At 41.5% G+C, this 8612-nt stretch overlaps 1 long non-coding RNA gene across 1 annotated transcript in view; it reads right to left on the minus strand.

Moving 5' to 3' along the window:
- LOC127907307 (uncharacterized) overlaps window positions 1-6741 on the minus strand; it is a 14602-nt gene extending 7861 nt beyond the window's left edge. The window contains exon 1 of the long non-coding RNA XR_008064108.1: window positions 6639-6741. This is a non-coding gene — a long non-coding RNA (uncharacterized LOC127907307). The remainder of the gene's footprint in view (window positions 1-6638) is intronic.
- Between the last annotated feature and the right edge of the window lie 1871 nt (window positions 6742-8612).

Genomic DNA, 8612 nt, shown 5'->3' on the forward strand with positions numbered 1-8612 from the left:
TGGTTAAATAAAGTTGAAAAAAAAATTGATAGATAGATAGACACCAACAGAGAGAGCGAGAACGAGAGAGAGACACACACAGAGAGAGAGATACACAGTGAGAGAGACACACAGAGAGAGAGAGACAGAGAGAGACAGAGAGAGAGAGTTTTTTTGAGTTTTTATAAAACCTTTATTTTTTACTCAAGTGTTAACATAAATAATGACACACTGCCTTTTCAGAAATGAAACAACAAATGTAATTCCAAACCAAAAAAAAATACATAACATATACATTCAACTTATTTCATCAGCAAAAAAATAATTTCCCCTCCTCTACAAAACAAAGCGTTCCTTCGTAGGCCCACTTCTCCTCAAATAATAGTAATCTTAATAATAATCTTTTACAGCTGAAAAGAACTCAAAATCTACTTTTATTCTTGCTTTCACTAAATCCTTTAAAAACACATCTTACATCCTGCCCATATCCCGTTTCTATCTTATGTTTCCTACTCAGAAAAATTGACATCTTAGCTTGTCCCAAAATAATATTTAACATTTGACATTTTCTTTTCTGTTGTTTACTATATTGAAACCCCAAAATAAAAACAGTGTTATTGAAAAACTCCCCTACAGCTTTAAACAAAGATTCCAGCATTTCCAATAGAGGTTTTATCCTCTGACACTCCATAAAACAGTGAAAAATGGTTTCTCTTATATTACAAAAAGGACATCCATCTCTAACATCTGAGTTAATAACAGATACAAAAGCATTAACTGCAATGATGCCATGTAAAACCCTCCATTGCATATCACCAGTACCCTTTTGTAACGGTGGCTCTCCATGCTGGCTTTACCTTGTCATCAATGCCCAATTTTACCCTCCATGGAGTGTCTTTTCTATTTTTCAATTTATCTTTATTCAACACCTTGACACACCCCCTATAAAAGTCCTTCCCATTCACCTCATCCAAACCCGCCTCCTCCAAACCCTCTCAAATCCAGCAATAATGCCTTTCTTTCTGACTCTGGGATATTTGGTGTAATCCCTAGTCTTAGAAATGAGACGTCTTCATCTTGTACCTTCTTCTTGTGGCTACTAAGCATACCCCATTCTTCCGCTGACAGAGCCTTCCTGCAGCTCCCCAGCATTTGTCCGACAATCCTTTCCGACCTCATCCCCAAATGTTCTGCCACCCGTCTTCCATCCATTAAGGCGGGCCCAGCCATGGCCATTAACTGTTTTAAGGTGATGATTTTCCCCTTCACCAGAATCTTGGAGAAATGTGGAACAGCTGCAGTTGTACAATCCAGTCTTGCCCCATAGACCAGAGGTTCCTCCAACAGCCAATGCACTGACTCCGCTGAAGTTCGTCTGGACACCTTCATTATGCTCCACACTCTGAGAAGGCCTCTGTAAAACGGAGGTACTCCCTCCCTAGAAATCTGGCTACTATCAACCAGAAATAAAGCCTTCTTTAAACCTAATCCTCCAACCCGCTGTAATACAAGACCTGCCACCCCTCTCCACATCACATTTTCCAGTCCATAAAGCAACCTTTGAATAAACTGAAACCGGAAAGCAGCAGCCCTACTAGCAAGATGTACAAGACCTTGTCCCCCCTCCTCTTTTGACAAATACAAAACACTTTGTGGAAGCCAGTGATATTTATCCCAAAATAAATCCACAATAATTGCCTGTATCTTAGCCAGAAGGCCAGATGGTGGTTCTAAAACGGACAACCGATGCCACAGTGCAGAGGCAATCACATTGTTAACTATAATAGTGTGCCCCCTATATGACATACGAGATAGTAACCAACGCCATCTCCTCATCCTCCCTTCCACCATTTCAACCACCCCACTCCAATTTTTTTCCATAGTCCCCTCATCTCCTAGGTACACTCCAAGATACTTAAAACCTCCCTTACACCATTCTAGCCCCCCTGGCAAAGCCATGATCCCTCCAGACCATTCTCCAATCTGTACAGCACAACTCTTTTCCCAATTTACCTTTGCAGAGGATATTCCCCTAAAACGATCAACCATTAGACTGAAGCTATCCACCTCCGCTTGATTTTTCACTAACACAACTACATCATCAGCATAGGCTGAGAGACGAATAGGAGGAATATCCTCTGAAAAGTACACCCCTGCAATGCGACTTCTAATGATATTTAGTAGTGGCTCTATAACAATGGCATATAACATTCCTGACAAAGAACATCCCTGCCTAATACCTCTACACACTTTAACCTCTTGCTCCTACCCGACACGCAGGCGTCCCATCTAGACATCTGGAAATGCAAATGCGCTACGCTAAATGCTAATAGCACTCGTTAAAACTCAAACGTTCATTAAAATACGCATGCAGGGTACTGAATTAAAGCTACACTCGTTGTGAATCCAGGCAACAAGTCAGATTTTTAAAATGCTTTTCGGCGAAAGCATGAGAAGCTATTATCTGATAGCATGTAACACCCCAAAAGACCCGCAGGGGACGTAAACAAAATAATTAGCATAGTCGGCGCTACACAAAACGCACAAATAAAATATCAAACGTTCATTACCTTTGACCATCTTCTTTGTTGGCACTCCTAGATGTCCCATAAACATCATTACTGGGTCTTTTTTTTCGATTAAATCGGTCCATATATAGCCTAGATATCGATCTATGAAGACTGTGTGATCAAGGAAAAAAATAGCGTTTTATAACGTAACGTCATTTTTTTTTATTAAAAAAGTCGATGATAAACTTTCACAAAACACTTCGAAATACTTTTGTAATGCAACTTTAGGTATTAGTAAACGTTAATAAGCGATCAAATTGATCACGAGGCGATGTATATTCTATAGCTGTACGTCTGGAAATAATGTCCGGGTAAATCTCAACCAAAACATCCGGTCGGAGACCGGAAGAACTGCGCTGCCTCGTGTCTGTTTGACCAAGAAACAAATCGTAGGCAAATGACAAGACTGTTGACATCGTGTGGAAGCTGTAGGTATTGCAACCTCGGCCCCATTTAATGTGGTTCACGTTTAACAATGGGTTGAAGTGGCGCATGGATATATTTTCCCATTTTCAGTGATCAGATTTTCCTGCACTTTTCGATGAAACGCACGTTCTGTTATTGTCACAGCCGTGATTTAACCAGTTTTATAAACGTCTGAGTGTTTTCTATCCACACATACTAATCATATGCATATACTATATTCCTGGCATGAGTAGCAGGGCGCTGAAATGTTGCATGATTTTTAACAGAATGTTCGAAAAAGTAGGGGGTAGGAGTAACAGGTTAAAAGGAGCACTCAAACCACCGTTAACTTTCAATACACTTTCAATGTCACCATATATCACCTTTATCATGGCAATAAAACCAGAGCTGAACCCAAACACCTCAAACGTGTGCCATAAATATTGATGTTCAACTCGGTCAAATGCCTTTTCCTGATCAATTGAAATTAGACCAGCATCCAACCCAATAGCCCTAGAGACGTCCAAAAAAATCACGAATCAGAGAAATGTTATCCCCTATCTGCCTGCCATGGACACAGTAGGACTGATCCGTATGTATGATTTGCCCCACAATATCTTATAATCAGTGCACAATAATGCCACCGGCCTCCAGTTCTTCACCTCCCTCGGGTCACCCTTTTTGGGCAGTAAGGGTGAGGACAGCCCTTCTGCAGCTTATTGGTAGTAACCCTCCGGTTAAACTATCATTAACTACTTCTAACCAATTCTCTCCCAACATAGCCCAAAAAGACTTAAAAAAGTCAACGGGAAGCCCATCAATGCCTGGTGCCCTTCCATTTTCCATGCCTTTTAATGCAGTGTATACATCCTGCAAAGACAATGGTTGCTCAAGCTGAGCTTCTGCAGCCACCTTTGGGAGCCCATCAAAGAACTGCTGTGTCACTGTTTTATCCTCTTTGTACTCACACTTGTAGAGCTCAACATAGAACTCTACTGCCCTCTTTCTAATTTCACTAGGGCTAGTGAGCTCTTGTCCAACAGCGGATTTGAGACAATGAATACTTTTTCTTTGTCCATTCTTTTTCTCTAAACCAAAGAAAAATTTGGATGAGGCATCCATTTCAGATATTCCCTGAAACTTACTTCTCACCAATGCCCCCTGTGCTCTGATACCCAGCAGGTCTGCCAATGCAGCTTTTCTCCTCTTGACGACCTGAGTATGGCCTCGATCTCCTGTGGTCTCAACCAACGTCATGAGTTCCACTATTTCAAACTCTAGGGCTTTCATTGATCTGGTGATATCCTTGGTGACATTCCTCATGTATTGATTACAAAATTGTTGAATCTGGATTTTCCCTATATCCCACCACTGTTGAAGGGATACAAAACTGGCCTTTTGAGACCTCCACCTCTCCCAGAAAAAACTGAAACAGTTCCTGAAGTGAGCATCACTCAATAAAGTTATATTAAAATGCCAGTATGCGCTATTGGGTTTTACATCGTTAATGAACACCACCTCTGTTATTAAACAAGGATCAGAAAATCCCACTGGGGTTATCACACTTGATTTACAGACCTGAGATTGATGCTCAAAAACATCAAACCTATCTAACCTGGCCATAGAGATGATGTACTCATGCACCCAGGTGTACTGCCTTGTTCCTCCATGTTGACTCCGCCAAATATCACACAGTTCATGTGTTACAATGAGGCGTTTTAAAAAAGTCCTTGAGGCTATATGAGGTTCTTGGTGATTTCTATCTAAATCGCTAACTGTGCAGTTAAAATCCCCAGCAATAAATAAATAATCTTCTTTGTTACATTTCTCAATGGTATTTGATAATGTCTCTAAAAAACATGCCCTCTCAACTGTCACCACTGGGGCATATACATTTATTAGACACATAGTGATGTTTTCATACCTTGCTCTAACTTTTGATAACCTCCCCTCAACTACCTCTTCAACCTCATATGCCAAAGGCAAAAACCCTTTTGAGAACAAGATAACCACACCCCCACTTTTTGAGTTTTTATGACTACACACCACTGTCCCCCCCACTCCTGTTGCCACATAACTTCATTTTCCAAATTACTATGTGTTTCTTGTAGAAAATGTATGTCACTTCCCTTTCCCCCAATTAACTCATACACCATGGCTCTTTTTTTACCATCTCTTGCCCCATTTACATTTAAAGAAGAAATCTTAAAACTGCTCATGGATGAAAAAAATATACAGAGGAAGATACAGCCACCACATCTCTTTACAGAGTTAAAACTGCAACTGAACTCTTTCATTTTCTTTAGAATTTACATCACTTATCACTCTCGTGACCACTTTCTTGAGTCTAGCAATTTCAGGGCTTTTCAAACTTCCCCCTGTAATTTTTGACATCAGAGACTTTGCTGATTCAATAAACAATTCACGTTCAGGGAAAAAATCAGTTACATTGTAATCCTGCATATATTTCTTCCCTTTTGTCAACTTCAGAAATTGACGTATCTTCTCGATCCCATACCTCCCTTCCACCCCATTTATGTCACTATATTGTTGTGACGCGTCAGATGACTCACTCTCGCTATCCTCCCCAGAAGAAAACTCCACAACTTGTTCATCTTCAACTGATTTATCAATCTCTACCTTTCTCTTAGAATTAGACCCTTCACCACCCCTTAAATTCTTCCTTTTACTCCTCGGTATTTTGAAAACATCCGCTTCCTTTTACGTTATTTCAATCTCCTCTTAACCTCCAATTTCATTTTCCAGCACCACCTCAGCGACGGCAGTCGCAATCTCACCTACTGTTTCCCCTCCCTCTTTGTTCTGATCTACCACAATTGCCCCCGTATCCACAATGCCTTCCTCTCCTACTTTTCCAACCACATCTGCCCACCTTCTCTCTTCCCCTGCACCCTTAGCATGTTCATCCCTTCGCGGTGGTGCGTTAGTTGCACCAGCACTAGAGCTACTACCAGGCTCAGCGTGCTCATTCTCGGGACAACTACGCACCACATGCCCCTCTCTTCCACGGCCAAAGCATTTCATTGATTCAGTACATGCATAGAAGACATAATCAAATCCATCAATCTTAAAACTGAACGCTAAATTCAGTTAATCTCCGTCCTTTTTTTAAATCATATGCACTTGTCTCCTATGAGACACGACATGTTTCAACAACGGAGATTTGTATCCAAAAAGAACCTTCTTTATTGTAGATACGATTTGACCATGGCGAGATAACTCTCGCTCCAACACTTCATCTCTAACAAATGGTGGCACGTTAGAAAGTATAACTTTCTTCGCCGGATTCATAAGCGGAAATACCGGCGTCTGTGTCTCCCGCAACACAACACCCCTCTCAACTATCTTATTCACCTTTTCAATTGAATCTAAGAATATCACTACAGCGCTATTCATCCTTGAGGCTGATTTGATGCTATCATACCCAATGATAGCACCCACAGCCAAGCTACATTCTTCCACTGAACACCCGGCCGGGTCTCCGACTAAGTTTTTCAAACTCTACATTTCCGCGAGTGGCCATTGCAACCAGCCCCACCCGCTGGTTGTGCCCCCGCGAAAAACCAACCTCAAAGATCCCACCACCCCTATACGTGCTTAGTGATAGTTAAACAAGATACCCTTAAAACAACTAAACTAATCAATATATATATATATACATACCAAAACCCAATAGAGTGAAAAGAAATTCCATTAGCTCTCACAATCACTCCTGCTTGACGACTCACTCCCAGCATGCACTCCGACGAGAGAGAGAGAGAGAGAGAGAGAGAGAGAGAGAGAGATAGGGAGAGAGAGAGACACCAACAGAGAGAGAGGGAGAGACACACAGAGAGAGAGAGAGAGAGATACTCAGTGAGAGAGACAGAGAGAGAGAGAGAGAGAGAGAGAGAGAGAGAGAGAGAGAGAGAGAGAGAGAGAGAGAGAATTGGAGTTCCAAATTGAGCAGCTGCTGAAAAATGAGCTCCTGTATATATCGAGATTTAAATGTTTTTTTAGAATGAAGTACATCGAAAAAAATCAAGAGAAAACTGCAAGCCTCAATAGAAGACTCAATAGAAGACAAAACAAGCAACAAACCAAAGACAGGCTTTTGAAAAAATAACTATTTTTCATAAAATTGTACAGTTATCCTAGCTAGCTGAATTGCTTGCTGAATTGTTTACCTTTTGCTAAGCAGTTGCTAGGGACTCTCCTGGAAGAAGCTAGCTAGCTTACAAAGAATAACAACAAAAATATCTAGCAAATCCAGCAAATCTAATTTTTAATACCAATCGAGGGAACATATGGAAAAAGGTTATTTGCAACCATTTGCCAAGGATGTCAGATCAGCATTTTTGAAGAAGCTGACCAGAGCAACACATATCAAACAGTAAACTTATATAATAATGATTCAAGCCTCCAGGCTTTTGAGAATAGGTTTGCTACCCTAAAAGCAGACGCTGACATCTGAGGAAAAAGTCAAGGAGAGAGATGGAGAAAAGCAGACCCCAATGGTCTCTGTGACCCAGCAGGAAGCCCTCAATGACCCTTTACCTACCTCACCTGCAGCAGACAGATTCAAGGACATGTCAATTTCAATAAGAACACCTGCTATGCAACATTTTCACAACACCCTCTCTTTAGTCGAAGCAGAGGTCATAGAACTCAGAGAGAACAAGCTTCAAGAGGACACTGTCCAGAAACTAAAAGAAGAGATGAAACAGTTCAGGGAGGAGAGCAGAGCATCTATTGCTAAATTAGAATGCAGAATGGACAAGCTGAGTCAGACAAATGATGACCTCAGAGACCATCTGAGCACAACAAGAAAGGAGCTCAAACAAAAAGAGAGGTACATTGACACCCTCAAACGGCAGAGAGTCAGTGTGTCCTCTGCATCTAGAGAACATGTCCACCAGCTTGGCATATCATCAGCAGAACCTGAGACCAGCATGGCCTCCACCACACAGCCTGATGACACTGCACCAGCCTACCAGTCTGCTCCAGCCCAGGTCAACCTACCAGCCTCTCAGTCTGCTCCAGCCCAGGTCAACCTACCAGCCTCTCAGTCTGCTCCAGCCCAGGTCAACCTACCAGCCTCTCAGTCTGCTCCAGCCCAGGTCAACCTACCAGCCTCCCAGTCTGCTCCAGCCCAGGTCAGAATACCAGCCTCCCAGTCTGCTCCACCCAGACAATCACCCACAACTGCAATCCTAATTGATTCAAATGGGAAGTTCTTAGTCCAGTGAATATCACTTATTATAAATGAGATCATTAACTATCAGCTCTTGGAATATCCAGGGCCTATACTCTTCACATTTTGGTTATAAAACAACAAATCCAGAATTGATTAAAAACAACAAGGGACAGGACATCATAATCCTACTGGAAACATGGTGTCGTGGAGACATAGATACTCAGTGTCCCTCAGGCTATAGAGAAAGTTTACTACCATCAATCAAACATAAAAAATGTTAAACGGGGCCGAGACTCAGGTGGAATCATCATTTGGCATAAGCAGGACTTAGCACCGAATGAAATGAAAAAAGGTACCACTCACATTTGGCAAAAACTTAACAAAGGTACAATCTATTGTGACAATGATGTATACATATGTGCAGCTTATGCTCCTCCTTCAGATTCATCATATTATGATGA

Source organism: Oncorhynchus keta, chromosome 14 (assembly GCF_023373465.1).
Source record: "Oncorhynchus keta strain PuntledgeMale-10-30-2019 chromosome 14, Oket_V2, whole genome shotgun sequence".
Taxonomy (NCBI): domain Eukaryota; kingdom Metazoa; phylum Chordata; class Actinopteri; order Salmoniformes; family Salmonidae; genus Oncorhynchus; species Oncorhynchus keta.